The sequence below is a fragment of the Oncorhynchus masou genome, unplaced genomic scaffold (genome assembly GCF_036934945.1).
Source record: "Oncorhynchus masou masou isolate Uvic2021 unplaced genomic scaffold, UVic_Omas_1.1 unplaced_scaffold_2267, whole genome shotgun sequence".
Lineage (NCBI taxonomy): Eukaryota > Metazoa > Chordata > Actinopteri > Salmoniformes > Salmonidae > Oncorhynchus > Oncorhynchus masou.
In genome coordinates this window covers 1-16,410 of record NW_027008737.1, presented here as the reverse complement: position 1 = coordinate 16,410, position 16,410 = coordinate 1, and the positions used below count along the sequence as shown (strand labels likewise).

Genomic DNA, 16,410 nt, shown 5'->3' with positions numbered 1-16,410 from the left:
CCTTGTCAGCTCGGGGATTTGAACTTGCAACCTTTCGGTTACTAGTCCAATGCTCTAACCACTAGGCTACAATGTCAATGTGGAGGCCATATACAGGGGCTACTGGTACCGAGTCAGTGTGGAGGCTATATACATGGGGTACTGGTACTGAGTCAATGTGGAGGCTATATACAGGGGGTACTGGTACCGAGTCAGTGTGGAGGCTATATACAGGGGGTACTGGTACCGAGTCAATGTGGAGGCTATATACATGGGGTACTGGTACTGAGTCAATGTGGAGGCTATATACAGGGGGTACTGGTACCGAGTCAGTGTGGAGGCTATATACAGGGGGTACTGGTACCGAGTCAGTGTGCGGGGTACAGGTTAGTCGAAGTAGTTTGGACATGTAGGTAGGGGTGAAGTGACATTTCATAGATAATAAACAGCGAGTAGCAGCAGTGTACAAAACAAATGGAGGGGTCAATGTAAATAGTCCGGTGGCCATTTAATGAATTGTTCAGCAGTCTTATGGCTTGGGGGTGGAAGCTGTTAAGGAGCCTTTTGGTTCTAGACTTGGTGCTCCGGTACCGCTTGACGTGCGGGAGCAGAGCTAACAGTCTATGACTTGGGTGACTGGAGTATCTGATTTTTTGGACTTTCTTTATATAGGTCCATAATGGCAGGGAGCTTGACCCCAGTGATGGTCACAACCCTCTGTAGTGCATTACGGTCAGATGCCGAGCAGTTGCCATACCAGGTGGTGATGCAACCAGTCAGGATGCTCTCGATGGTGCAGCTGTAGAACATTTTGAGGATCTGAGGACCCATGTCAAATCTTTTCACTCTCCTGAGGTGGAAAAGTTGTTGTCGTGCCCTCTTCATGACTGTCTTGGTGTGTTTGGACCATGATAATTAGTTGCTGATGTCTTCACGACTGTCTGTCCATGTGTCACTGTCTGTCACCAAAAAATGTATCTCGACACCTACGTTCTAAACTTCCATTCATAGGCTAGGTTGTAGCAATCTCACGATGGGTATAGGGAAAATTCTAGTATCACATAGTAGCCTAAACCTGTTGCTGTTACATTGAACAGGTTGAATGGAATATGAATGAATGTCATCCAATATGCTGTAATAGAAATAAGGCCATGCTCATGAGAAAACAAATCACATGGGAAGCTGGAAAAACCCAGCAGCGTTGCAGGCGCACAACCTGCGCCTGGGACCAACTACCATACCCTGTTCAAAGGCTCTTAACTATTTTGTCTTCCCCATTCACCCTCTGAATGGCACACATACACAATCCATGTCTCATTTGTCTCAAGGCTTTAAAATCCTTATTTAAGCCATCGCCTCCCCTTCATCTACACTGACTGAAGTGGATTTATATAGTGGCATCAATAAGGGATCATAGCTTTAGCCTGGATTCACCTCGTCAGTTTATGTCATGGAAGGAGCAGGTGTTCTTAATGTTTTGTCAACTCAGTGTAAAGCACCACAGATTTATCAAGTTATATTTCCATGTGATGTATTTGCGATATTGTTTACAGCGGGGTTGGGCAATTCCAGTCCTCGAGGGCCCGATTAGTGTCACAGCTTTGCCCCAGCTAACACACCAGACTCCAATAATCACCTAATCATGATCTTCAGTTTAGATTGCAGTTTGATTAATCAGCTGTGTTTGTTAGGGATGGAGAAAAAGTGTGACATCAATCAGGCCCCGAGGACTGGAGTTGCCCACCCCTGGTTTACAGGATGATTTGTACCTTAAAGAGCGTAGCTTTAAGGGATTAGTACCGTCACATCTAGATAAAAACGAATGTGAAAAATGAACAGAGCAAATGTGCATGAAAACACAACCTATTCGTAGAAGTATTTATTCATCATCCACATATTCATATTCTGCTTCTACGTCTGTGTACAGGAACGTATTATTTGTAAGACGTAAGAGAAAATATATCATCTTATTGTTAAATTATTATGATGCTCTATCCAATACAAAAAGTGTAGTAACTTCTGTTTCCAAACTGCGTTACCCACTCCAGTCAGCAGATGGCGATGGGCGTCTTTCAGTTGACTCTTCTTTCGTGACGTGTAATAGACTGGACGGACGCTTCTTCAGGAACAACAAGGCGCCTTTCAACCACCTCGGTAGCTTGCTAGCAAACATGAAACTAAAAGATTGACGCTTTAGACCATGTTAATGTACATTAGCTAATCTCAGTGTTGTAAACGCAGTTCATTTGACGTATCAACTGGTTAACTTTAATGTAATTTGCTTGTTCAATTTGCAAAGTTGTTAAGCAATGATACTGAGCCAAGCCGCTAATGCTACCTTACTAGCACTAGGCTAGTCGCTAATTCTAACATCCCGGACCATGAGTTCACTAAACTACCCCTCCCTTGCTAAAGAAGAGGAGGCCTGCTGTATGCAGAATTAAGCTTTGGGGCTGAACATTGTCGTGAAAGAAGAAGAAGATGATGTTATTGAGGAAGAACCTTTAAGAGAGGAAGAGGATGCTATCGCAGTGGAGGTGAAGAAGGAAGACGTTTTGAGAGTGAAAGAGGAGGAGACAGAATATCTGATTAACACCAGTGAGTACTGTCTTAAACGGGCACAAACTATGCAGTTGTTGAACTAATGTGTGGTTTTTAAGGGGCATTCTAATGAAGTTCTACTTGACTATGTTGTTCAGTACTTTATACATTCTTCAAGGGTCAATCTGCCTTTGGTACATATCTTTTAAATTAGATGTATTAAATTCTCCACGTGGTCTACATTAAAGTGCATCTCATCTAGTATAACAGGCTTTTAAAATGCAATATTGGAGAATAATTTACACTTAAAATATCAAAGGGACGCAAAAGGCACCCATTTCGTGGAACTACCCTTTAACATTTGCATTTTAGGCCCTGTTTAGAGAGATTAATGCCTCGTCTAAGACCCTATGATTTTAATAGACGGTCATAAGTTCACTATCTGTTTGATGTTCTTGTTCAGACAGGAGAGAGACATGACTATTATGGATCCTCTGGGGAGCCTCAACAACATCCTGATGCTGACGAGGCAGAGAAGAGTCTCTCCAGATCAGAACACCAGATGGTACAGCTTGGTCTGGTCTAGCATACAGCTTGGTCTGGTCTAGCATACAGCTTGCTCTATCGGGGTCTGGGCTTCAGTAAAGCACTTCATGACAGCGGTGACATCAGCATCCATAATGATATGTGTCTGTGTCCCCTCTTTATGGTTACCAGGACAACGATAGACCTTCCTCCCTCCCAGAGTCCCCGTGTCGTGCCTCTCCTGTTAGCACGTTACTGCTGGGTATGAAGAGGTTGTCTGTGCTGCTGGTGGACTTCAGGAAAACAACAGGGCTGAGTGGAACTGTGAGAGGAGGAGAAGAGATGAAAGGATCAGATTTGACACATCAAAGTAAGTGCTGTAGTTTGAACAAATACAACAGATCTGCCCACTGATATCTGTTACCAGGACAACCAGCAGAGTTCTGTTAGTTGACAGGAAGATGGACTGGTATCTGTTACCAGGACAACCAGCAGAGTTCTGTTAGTTGACAGGAAGATGGAGTAGTGTATATGGATGTTATGAATATCATAACACTGAAAAAGGATTCTGCCAATGAAAAGAGAGGAACCAATAGACCATATTAAACCTTGATGAAAGTTCGCTTTAGAGGGAAAGTTTCAAGATGATCCGATGTAAGGTGCTTGTTTTACAAAAACGTTTCCATAAAACATTATGGATGTGACATTGCCTGTCCCAGTCAACCCCCCCCCCCCATCTTTACAAGACTGTAGGACAGGCAAACAAAACTCAAGACACTTCAATGTGGTCTGTATTGCTTCATTAACATCTGATCTACAGGACTTGTTAAACATGGCAAATATATATTTTAAAACAACTGACTGGACATCACTACACATACGGTGAGTAGAGTGGGGACCTGGGGGATGGTCCTGTCTAGACTTGGCATCGGAGAGTACAGTGCCTCCAGAAAGTATTCAGACCCCTTGACTTTTTCCAAGTTTTGTTAGGTTACAACCTTATTCTAAAAACACAATAACCCATACTGATAAAGCAACAAACAAAAACGTTTGATATTTTTGCTAATTATTGGAAAAAATACAAAACTGAAATATTACATTTACTTAAGTATTCAGACCCTCTACTCAGAACTCTGATAAAGCAGCAGGTTCTGCTCTGGAGCAGGTTTTCATCAAAGATCTCTCTTAAAGGAGGACTGTAGCATCTAATGATGATACATTATGGAGTCTTAAAGGAGGACTGTAGCATCTAATGATGAAACATTATGGAGTCTAAAGGAGGACTGTAGCATCTAATGATGAAACATTATGGAGTCTTAAAGGAGGACTGTAGCATCTAATGATGAAACATTATGGAGTCTTAAAGGAGGACTGTAGCATCTAATGATGAAACATTATGGAGTCTTAAAGGAGGACTGCAGCATGTAATGATGAAACATTATGGAGTCTTAAAGGAGGACTGTAGCATCTAATGATGAAACATTATGGAGTCTTAAAGGAGGACTGTAGCATCTAATGATGAAACATTATGGAGTCTTAAAGGAGGACTGCAGCATCTAATGATGAAACATTATGGAGTCTTAAAGGAGGACTGTAGCATCTAATGATTAAACATTATGGAGTCTTAAAGGAGGACTGTAGCATCTAATGATGAAACATTATGGAGTCTTAAAGGAGGACTGCAGCATCTAATGATGAAACATTATGGAGTCTTAAAGAAGGACTGTAGCATCTAATGATGAAACATTATGGAGTCTTAAAGGAGGACTGTAGCATCTAATGATGAAACATTATGGAGTCTTAAAGGAGGACTGTAGCATCTAATGATGAAACATTATGGAGTCTTAAAGGAGGACTGTAGCATCTAATGATGAAACATTATGGAGTCTTAAAGGAGGACTGTAGCATCTAATGATGAAACATTATGGAGTCTTAAAGGAGGACTGCAGCATGTAATGATGAAACATTATGGATTCTTAAAGGAGGACTGTAATGTCTTCTGCATTGAACACAACCCCTCTGGATCAGAGAGGTGTGGGGGTTAATCGACGTCCACGTCATCTTTGCCCGGGGTTATTGTTGCGGGTTAACAGCCTTGCTCAAGTTCAGAACAGCATATTTTTTTCTATATTGCGGGTGTGGAGATTTGAACCAGAGACCTTTCTGTTACTGGCCCAACATTCTAACCTCTTAGTCTACAAATGTCCCAACTTCAATTAATTATTTCTCAATGATGCTTCAAAGGAGAAGTTTACCCAACATCCAGAAACTCCTAAGTGATTCCATACATTGAAACTAGTCCAGTGGATGTTTTCCCGTGGATTCTCTCTCCCTGTAGTGCTGTACTGAAACAGCTGCTCTCCCTCTCTCTCCCTGTAGTGCTGTACTGAAACAGCTGCTATCCCTCTCTCCCTGTAGTGCTGTACTGAAACAGCTGCTCTCCTCTCTCTCCCTGTAGTGCTGTACTGAAACAGCTGCTCTCCCTCTCTCTCCCTGTAGTGCTGTACTGAAACAGCTGCTCTCCCTCTCTCTCCCTGTAGTGCTGTACTGAAACAGCTGCTCCCCCTCTCTCTCCCTGTAGTGTTGTACTGAAACAGCTGCTCTCCCCCTCTCTCTCCCTGTAGTGCTGTACTGAAACAGCTGCTCTCCCCCTCTCTCTCCCTGTAGTGCTGTACTGAAACAGCTGCTCTCCCCCTCTCTCTCCCTGTAGTGCTGTACTGAAACAGCTGCTCCCCCTCTCTCTCCCTGTAGTGCTGTACTGAAACAGCTGCTCTCCCCCTCTCTCTCCCTGTAGTGCTGTACTGAAACAGCTGCTCCCCTCTCTCTCCCTGTAGTGCTGTACTGAAACAGCTGCTCTCCCCTCTCTCCCTGTAGTGCTGTACTGAAACAGCTGCTCCCCTCTCTCTCCCTGTAGTGCTGTACTGAAACAGCTGCTCTCCCCCTCTCTCTCCCTGTAGTGCTGTACTGAAACAGCTGCTCCCCCTCTCTCTCCCTGTAGTGCTGTACTGAAACAGCTGCTCTCCCTCTCTCTCCCTGTAGTGCTGTACTGAAACAGCTGCTCCCCCTCTCTCTCCCTGTAGTGCTGTACTGAAACAGCTGCTCTCCCCCTCTCTCTCCCTGTAGTGCTGTACTGAAACAGCTGCTCCCCCTCTCTCCCTGTAGTGCTGTACTGGAAACAGCTGCTCTCCCTCTCTCTCCCTGTAGTGCTGTACTGAAACAGCTGCTCCCCTCTCTCTCCCTGTAGTGCTGTACTGAAACAGCTGCTCTCCCTCTCTCCCTGTAGTGCTGTACTGAAACAGCTGCTCTCCCTCTCTCTCCCTGTAGTGCTGTACTGAAACAGCTGCTCTCCCTCTCTCTCCATGTAGTGCTGTACTGAAACGGCTGCAAAACGTGACTCGTGACGTTGCTGGATGCGGGCCTCGCTCTGCTGCTTTGCCAGTTAATTTGTTATTTTATTACAGCTATGGCCTTTGTCTTTCACCTGGAGTTGTTTATTGAAGTCTGAGAAAAAACAAACACTTTTTAACCCATAAAATGTATGTAAATATGATGATGTCATAGTGAATTCATGACATGTGACTGAACAAGTCTATTCATACTGTATAACATGGCACATATACATTATTATATACACTATATTCGGAAAGTATTCAGACCCCTTGACTTTTCCATATTTAGTTACGTTACAGCCTGATTCAATCTACACACACTACCCCTTAACGACAAAGCGAAAACAGGTTGTTATACCTGTTTGCAAATGTATAATTTTAAATCTTATTTACATAAGTATTCAAACCCTTTGCTATGAGACTTGAAATGGAGCTGAGGTGCATGCTGTTACCATTGATTATCTTTGAGATGTTTCTACGACCTGATTGGAGTACATCTGTGGTAAATTAAATTGATTGCACTTTTGGATGTCAGAGCAAAAACCAAGCCCTGAGGTCAAAGGAGTTTTCCTTGAGAGAGGATTGAGTGACAGCGCAGAACAGGGGGAAGTGTACCAACACATTTCTGCAGCATGTTAAGGTTGCATGAAGGTCCCAAAAACACAAGGTCCTCAATCATTCTTAAAAGGAAGAAGTGTGGAACCACCAAGACTCTACCAAAAGCTGGCTGCCTGGCCAAACTGAACAATCGGTGGAGAAGGGCCTTGGTTAGGGAGGTGACCAAGAACCCGATGGTCACTGACAGCGCTCCAGGGTTCCTTTGTGGAGATGAGAGAACCTTCCAGAAGGACAACCAACTCTGCAGCCCTCCAACAATCAGGCCTTTATGGTAGAGTGGCCAGATGGAAGCCACTCCTCAGTATAAGGCACCTGACAGCCCGCTCGGAAAACTCTTGGAAAGCTCCAAACTCCAAGTCTCAGAATGTCCTTGCGTGGCCCTACCAGAGCTGAATTCCAAGCATCATGTCTGGTGGAAACTTGGCATCATCCCGACAGTGAAGGGGATGTTTTGCAGCAAGGACTGGGAGACTTGTTAGGACTGAGGGAAAGATGAATGGAACAGAGAACCTGCTCCAAAGCACTCAGGACAGAAAACGAAAACCTGCTTGGAGTTTGAGACAGGATTGTGTCACGGATCTGGGGAAGTGGACCAGCATTTCTGCAGCATTGAAGGTCCTAAAGAACACAGTGGCCGTCATCATTCTTAAATGGAAAGTTTGGAACCACCAAGACCACCGCCCGGCCAAAGTGAAGTGGCCAGATTGAAGCCACTTCTCAGTAAAAGGCACATGAAAGCCTGCTTGGAGTTTGCCAAAAGGCACCTAAAGGACTCTCAGACCACGAGAAACAAGATTCTCTGATCTGATTGAACTATTTGGCCTGAATGCCAAGTGTCAGGTCTGGAGGAAACCTGGCACCATCCCTACAGTGAAGTGTGGTGGTGTCAGTATCATGGTGTGGGGATATTTTTCAGCGGCAGGGACTGGGAGACTAGTAAGGATCGAAGGAAAGATGAACGGAGAAAATTACATTGAGATAATTGATGGAAACCTGCTCCAAAGCACTCAGGACCTCAGACTGGGGCAAAGGTTCACCTTCCAACAGGACAACGCAGACGTGGCTTCGGGACAAGTCTCAGAATGCCTTGAGTGGCCCAACCAGAGCCCGGACTTGAACCTGATCAAACATCTCTGGAGAGACCTGAAAATAGCTATGCAGCAATGCGCAACATCCATCCTGACAGAGCTTGAGAGGATCTGCAGAGAATGAGAGAAACTCCCCAAGTACAGGTGTGCCAAACTTGTAGTGTCATACCCAAGAAGGCTCAAGGCTGTAATCACTGCCAAAGGTGTTTCAACAAAGTACTGAGTAAATGTTCTGAATTCTTTTGTAAATGTGACATTTCAGTTTTTTCATTTGTAAAAAAAAAACAACAATCTAAAATCCTGTTTTTGCTTTGTCATTACGGGGTATATTTTGTACATTTTAATGAGCTAAAAAAATACAATTGAATCAGTTTTAGAAAACACTCAAGGGGTCTGAATACTTTCCGGAGGCACTGCGTGTATACAGTTGAAGTTGGACGTTACATACACTTAGGTTGGAGTCATTAAAACCCGTTTTTCAACCACTCCACTAATTTCTTGTTAACCAGCTATATTTTTGGAACACAAGACACAAGTAATTTTTCCAACATTTGTTTACAGAAGTTTACATACTCTATAAACAGCTTGGAAATTTCCAGAAAATTATGTCATGGCTTTAGAAGCTTCTGCTAATTGACATAATTTGTGTCAATTGGAGGTGTACCTGTGGATGTATTTCAAGGCCTACCTTCAAACTTGACACCAGGAGAAAATCAAAGAAATCAGCCAAGACCTCAGAAAGTAATGGAAGACCTCCCACAAGTGTGGCTCATCCTTGGGAGCAATTTCCAAATGTCTGAAGGTACCCACGTTCATCTGTACAAACAATAGTACGCAAGTATAAACACCATGGGACCACGCAGCTGTCATTTTCGCTCTGGAAGGAGATGCGTTGTGTCTCCTAGAGATGAATGTACTTAGGTGCGAAGTCCAAATCAATCCCAGAAGAATTTGCAAAGGACCTTGTGAAGATGCTGGAGGAAACGGATACAAAAGTGTCTATATCCACAGCAAAGCGTGTCCCTATCGACATAACCTGAAAGGCCGCTCAGGGAAAAGCCACTGCTCCAAAACCGCCCAAAAAAAGCCTGACGTTCGCTTCAATAGGTAGAGCCTGTCGGCATTCGTAGCGTTTGGATAGCCATCCAAGGCGTCCTCCATGTCTGCTAAGAATGTCTGTGCTGTTTGGCTTTCCTGAAAGGGTCAAAGAGGCGGATGTTTTTGATGATTTTGTCAAGGCTATCCCCGCCGAGTGCGCGGGGAGGATCTGCACCTCCCATTGGGAATTGTGGGCTGAAAGGCCAAGAGGAAAAGTCAAGCTGTGGTTGTGTTGGTGAGAGGCCCCATGTCACTGTGGGCCGAATGGCCAAGAGAAAGAGGCTGAAATCTCCTGTCGTTTACATTCCCTCATTCTCTGAGCTCCGAATGTGAGCTAGGTTGCTTGGTTTTGGTTGTCCCCGATAGGATGGCGTGATAGTTCACTCCAGATGATACCTAAGGGTGGTGTTCTGCTGCAGCAGAGTCCACCTGGGAGTTGAGGGTGTTTATTTTAGACACGTAGGTGTCGCCCTTGCTCCGCTCTGCCTGTACCTATCTGTCATGGTTTGCAGGTCTCCAGTGTGGACTGAGAGGTCTCCAGGTCTCCAGTGTGGAGTGAGAGGTCTCAGTGTGGAGTGAGGGTCTCCAGTGTTAGGTCTCCAGTGTAGTGAGACACGGTCTCAGGTGTGAGCGGTCTCCAGTGTGGGTGAAGAGGTCTCAGTGTGGGTGAGAGGTCTCCAGTGTGGAGTGAGAGGTCTCCAGTGTGGAGTGAGCGGTCTCCAGTGTGGAGTGAGCGGTCTCCAGTGTGGGTGAAGCGGTCTCAGTGTGGGTGAGAGGTCTCCAGTGTGGAGTGAGAGGTCTCCAGTGTGGGTGAGCGGTCTCCAGTGTGGAGTGAGGGGTCTCCAGTGTGGTGAGAGGTCTCCAGTGTGGGTGAGAGGTCTCAGTGTGGGTGAGAGGTCTCAGTGTGAGAGGTCTCCAGTGTGGAGTGAGGAGGTCTCCAGTGTGGAGTGAGAGGTCTCCAGTGTGGAGTGAGCGGTCTCCAGTGTGGAGTGGCGGTCTCCAGTGTGGAGTGAGAGGTCTCAGTGTGGAGTGAGAGGTCTCCAGTGATGCGATGTCCTCCTTTTTGTTTAGAGGTCACCTTTTCCAACTTTCTCACCTGGTCTTTCTCATCCTTCATTAAATCAGTGACTTCAATGAGTTCTGCTGTTTTGTCCTCCAACTTGGTCATTGTGTTCATTAACTGATGGCTGCGATCCCGTTAACGGTATCGATATGACAACAGCCAGTGAAAGTGCAGGGCGCCAAATTCAAGCAACAGAAATCTCATAATTAAATTTCCTCAAACATACAAGTATCTTATACCATTGTAAAGGTAATCTTGTTGTTAATCCCACCACAGTGTCCGATTTCAAAAATGCTTTACAGTGAAAGCACACCAAATGATTACGTTAGGTCACCGCCAAGTCAAAGAAAAACACAAAAAGAAGAAATAGACAGAGAATTAATCACTAACCTTTGACCTGGGGCGGCAGGGTAGCCGAGTGGTTAGAGCGTTGGACTAGTAACCGAAAGGTTGCAAGTTAAGACCCCCGAGCTGACAAGGTACAAATCTGTCGTTCTGCCCCTGAACAGGCAGTTAACCCACTTCCTAGGCCGCCATTGAAAATAAGAATGTGTTCTTAACTGACTTGCCTGGTAAAATAAAGGTAAAATAAAAAAAATGTTACACAATACATGTATGTTTTGTTTGATAAAGTGCATATTTATGTCCAAAAATTTCTAATTTACAGAAATACTCATAATAAACATTGATAAAAGATACAAAAGGTAAACTTTTCCTAAATGCAACCGCTGTGTCATATTTCAAAAAATCTTTACGGGAAAAGCATACCATGCAATAATCTGAGTACAGCCCTCAGAGACCAAAACAGCCAAACAGATATCTGCCATGTTGTGGAGTCAACATTAGTCAGAAACGGCATTATAAATATTCACTAATCTTTGATGTTCTTCATCAGAATGCACTCCAAGGAATCCCAGTTCCACAATAAATGTTTGATTTGTTCGACAAAGTTTATAATTTATGTCCAAATTCCTTCAGCCCTGTAATCCAAATTCATGACGCACGAGCAGACAAAGTCAAAAAGTTCCGTTACAGTCCGTAGAAACATGTCAAACGAAGTATAGAATCAATCTTTAGGGTGTTTTTAACATAAATCTTCAATAATGTTCCAACCAGAGAATTCCTTTCTCTGTAGAAATGCAATGTAACTCTCACATGAACGCACATTGTCAGATCATGGCTCTGGCAGACTCATTCCCCTCTCATTCGGCCCCTCACAGTAGAAGCATCAAACAAGGTTCTAAAGACTGTTGACATCTAGTGGAAGCATTAGGAAGTGCAAGATGACCAATATCCCACTGTATCTTCAATAGGGGATGCGTTGAAAAACTACAAACCTCAGATTTCCCACTTCCTGTTAGGATTTTTTCTCAGGTTTTTGCCTGTCATATGTGTTCTGTTATACTCCAGACATCATTCAAACAGTTTTAGAAACTTCAGAGTGTTTCTGTCCAAATATACTAATAATATGCATATCTTAGCTTCTGGGCACCTTATTCATCCAAGCTACTCAATACTGCCCCCAGCCATAAGAAGTTAACTGATTGTCTTTGGTCTGCAGCTTTTGAAATAGAACATTATTGCTTTGAGTTGTTTCATTCACAACCGTTTGCAGGGCATCAAGTTGATTTGCGTGGACAGCATCATATTTCGTTTTGGCTAAAACGAGTTGTTCCTTTAGAATATGGACTTGGTCAAGAGTTTGTTCGCGTTCTTTGTTATAAGTGTTTATCTGTTCTCACACACAGTTCCTCGGATAGCAGTAGCTTATCTTTTTCGGCTTTCGATGCCAGCTCCCTGGTTCTCTCCACCTGTGCCTTGAGCACCCCAGCTTCCTGCTCGTACCTCTGTTGGGCATTGAGGTGCTGGTACACTGTCCATCTCTACTGGTGGGCATAGTTGAGGGCTAAACTGGAGAGAACCTTCACAAGGCCTCTGCCTGATGGTCTATTTTGGAGAGCATCTGTCCCAATGTCTGCATTTTTCTCGCTTATGGCATCAAAATCTAACATTTCCAGCCCCCCGGCATAGTTAGGATTTGCATCGTTGCTGAGGTCAGTGATCAATGTTTCCGTGGGGGATGGTCCACTGATTAGAAGAGGAATGGGTGTAAACCCATCTGATGGATTGCTCATTGTTATGATTATCAATTATTTCAATTTACGTCTCTCTTTATTTAATTAAACACCGTCTTTGGCAGGAGGAAAACCAATCTTCGAGGAACCAAAGATGTCCAAAACAGCAAGACGACACCTCTGCTCTCAGTGTGGAAAGAGTTTAAACCAGTTAGGAAGCCTGAAAGCTCATGAGCGAATACACACGGAGAGAAGCCTTACCACTGCTCCCAGTGTGGAACTAGGTTTACCAGATTAGGAAGCCTGAAAAGACATGAGAGGATACACACAGGAGCGAGGCCACACCATTGCGCCCAGTGTGGAAAGAGTTTTAACAAGTTAGGAAACATGAAATATCACGTGCGAATACACACAGGGGAGAAGCCTTACCACTGCTCCCATTGTGGAAAAAGTTTTAGAGAGTCAGGAAACCTGAACGCTCATAAGCGAATACACACAGGGGAGAAGCCTTGCCCGGTGCTCCCAATGCGAAAGTGTTTTAACCATTCAGGAAAGCTGAAAGAACACATGAGACTGCACACAGGGAGAACCCTTGCAAATGCTCAGACTGTGGGAAGACATATTACTCATCACGGTCACTTAAACGTCATGTGAGAATCACACTGGAGAATAATTACTTCTATGTGTATATTGATATTTCACATCACGTTGACTTAAAATTCATCAGAGAACATACACAGTGGTCCCATTGTCTCATATTTTTGCCTGAGAATGTGTTTACCTGTTGAAACCATATCAAATTGAATTGTACAAAGTATACTCAAACATATATTTGTATGTTTTTATTAGAAAACATGAGGTGAATATGGAGTTATGTCAGTTTGAATATAGAGTAGATCAGATTCCATGTGTTTAAACGGTCCTTTTTTAAACTCTTTGTGTGTTTATCTGGGTGTGTCATTCCTCCAGCACTACAGATAATCAAGTGATATTTGGATGTGATGCATTTTCTCCATTGTGACATTTGCATTGTTGGCCCACTGATTTAATGAAATTAAAATGTTCACAGACTCTGTCATGGAAAATGGTAATTGTAAACTCAGCAAAAAAAAGAAACGTCCTCTCACTGTCAACTTTTAAATTAACTTAATGTGTAAATATTTGTAAGAATGTGTCCCTGAACAAAGGGGGGGGGGCTTTTGCTGTTGAATTCCCATGTATCGAATGAAAAATACAAGTTAAATGGGTTTCCATCACATTGTCAACTCTACTGATGGTTTTAAAAAGCTGTTGTGTTATATGAAGAAACATGGCAACGTGCACTGTAGCCAGCAGCTCACAGATACAGTGTTGGTAGGCTACCTACATGATGAGATTATTATGGATGAGAGAGATATTATTTTATTTGTCAACAGGCAACCAAGCGTCAATCATCATCATGTCACCAGAAGAAGACCCTCAAAATGTATTGGAAAGGAGCATCAAGCTCATCACATGCACTTTCACCACCCTGTGAAGTTCATAACTTATTTCATCTGTAGCCTAATAAACTGCATGAGTTCCCAAGTCGTAGAGGGAGGACCACACAACATATCATCACGTGACTCCAAGTTAACTAAGATCTGATGGTTATTATATAAATATTTGCGCACGAAGGAGTTTCCACCACCATTTCTAGCTCATAAATGTTTACTGACACAAAATGATCCCACCATGTAAAACAAACTTACAAATTGTCTATTTGCATTTATAAAATGTTAAAGGCATATCCTGTTTCCATCAGCCCGGTCATTACTTTGGAAATGGTTGGATCAATATCCACCTTCATGATATGGATGAAGCCTGATTTGGAATGTCTGAGTAGTTCTACATGATGTCATAATACACCCCTCTGATAATCAAGTGATATTTGGAATGTCTGAGTAGTTCTATCGGATGTCATAATACACCCCTCTGATAGTGATACATTTGCTTCATTGTTTCCATGTCAGTTGGTTTCCCACTCTGATGATTTATATCTGACCGAGGGGCTTTAAAGGTATAGTATTAGTGTGTCTTGAAATAGGATTATTAATCATAAACTCCTATAGCAACAATACACTGCAGCTTTGACATCAAGAAGAGAATGGGCTGATGGGTGGTGGTGCTACTCTATAGGTAAGGCTGTCCAATATGAATGTTCAATAGACACAATAGGTTGATCAGTAGCCAGTTAGTTTGCTGCTACGTCTTTTGCTAACACAGCTAGTTTGCTAACTCAGCTACACAGCTAGCTTGCTAACACAGCTTGCTTGCTAACACAGCTAGCTTGCTAACACAGCTAGCTTGCTAAGTTAAAATGCCCTCCAGGCCTGGTGGGGGCAGCAGTGCACTACATCAACTGTTTACCAGAGCTTCCTGAGGGGAAAATAATTAGTTTATAGCTTGATTTACCATTATGGGAAGTTTTTATGTGAATGAAGTCATACCGTGTAAAAAAAACTTAACAGATGTGATGGAAACAGGAAGTTGTGATCGGTGGTGGTGTACATTAATAGGTAAGGCTGTACAGTTCAATATGAATGTTCAATACCCACAATAGGTTGACAGGGGAGGTGATGCACCACAGTCAAAGTCCTGCAATAAGAGCTAAGACGCTAATATTTTTGTAAACTATATATATTTGTGTTCTGTGGTTGTCACTGAGTTGGCTGATGTCCCATTTCGTGGGGTCACTCCATAGTTAAGGCTGTACAGTGACTATATAAAGTCTACATCTTAGTTAACTTTGTGACTTCAATGAAAGTGAACCAGAGGCTCTGATGAACCCTACAGGACGATGGAGGAATCCAACAGAAGAGACAACATATATATACATTGCAATTATTCTCGAATGAGACGCCGTTCATGTGCAAAGGATTAGCATTTCAATTAATGTAATTATAGACTGTAATGAATCCACGTTGTCTTTCCCGCTCTCTGTCACACCCCTTTCCTTTTGTCTACCAAGCTGTCATATCGGCTTAGCCCACTAGGGACTTTTCTACCATTGTTCGTTACCAATATATGTTTTATGTATTTCTGTGATTATTTAGTTAGTCAATAAATAAATAATCCAGTTTGTCATGCTGATTCCTTATGGAAACTAGGGTTTGTGAAGATAACCAAGAATTTGGACGTTTTGGAATGAGAACTGATGAGGTAACAATTAATAATAATTTAATGACTGATTGATGACTGAAATGTAAGAGATCTTTAGATTATTAAGAGTTCATTCGGAAGACGGAACTCTTTAAATAAACTTCTCCGTGGTGCCCCAGGTTATTAGTGGTTATTAATTGTTGCATGATTTAATTCAATCACGTAATCAATTAAACGTTAGGTAATTGATTTGATAAAAGTAGCATGTCATCACATTAAGGATAGTAAAGACATGACAGTATTGTGTGTAGATTGATGAGGAAAAAATGGGATTTAATACATTTTTAGAATAAGGCTGTAATGTAACAAAATGTGGAAAGAGTCAAGTGGAAAAACTCCATGAGGAAGAAAGGATTCGCAGATTATCTTTTAGATGTTCTGGGTTGATGGCTGTTGGAGAGGGAGGGGCAGTTGAGTGAGCTGGGGCCTTTTAGTGCCCTTCCTCTGGGAGCCTGACAGCTTGTGACATGATGAGAGAGAGTGAGAGAGGGTCGACCTGTAAGATATTTTGTTGTATAAACTTACTTCTATTTGAAGAGGTTTTTGACCATTCGGGGACCTAATCTCAAACACTCATGAAAACAACATGAGATAACAACTGTCTACACTAAAGAATGTGAATTTGGTCATAAGTTATATGCATGAAAACAAAGATGTTTAAGAAATTGACACTATAGAAAACACCTAAGCCTTGTTATGGATACATGTCTTTAAAGAAGGACTGGTATAAGATATCTGCTCCATTTGTGGGGCGCATGTTGACCTGATGTTGGGGAATCACTGGAGGAATGTTGACCAACTGAGCATCTCAGTGTACAGTTCATTAAATACAATAGTCGTTTTGTTACATTTCA

At 42.8% G+C, this 16,410-nt stretch overlaps 1 long non-coding RNA gene across 2 annotated transcripts; it reads left to right on the top strand.

The window, feature by feature from the left end:
- The first annotated feature begins 2,119 nt into the window (after positions 1–2,119).
- On the top strand, positions 2,120–15,436 carry LOC135533177 (uncharacterized). 2 transcript variants are annotated; one of them, XR_010454457.1, is made up of 4 exons: positions 2,120–2,577; positions 2,984–3,085; positions 3,238–3,415; positions 13,792–15,436. It is a non-coding gene; the product is annotated as an uncharacterized LOC135533177 (long non-coding RNA). The 2 variants fall into 2 exon arrangements; XR_010454456.1 differs by lacking the exon at positions 13,792–15,436 and adding an exon at positions 12,502–12,867.
- The last annotated feature ends 974 nt before the right edge of the window (positions 15,437–16,410 follow it).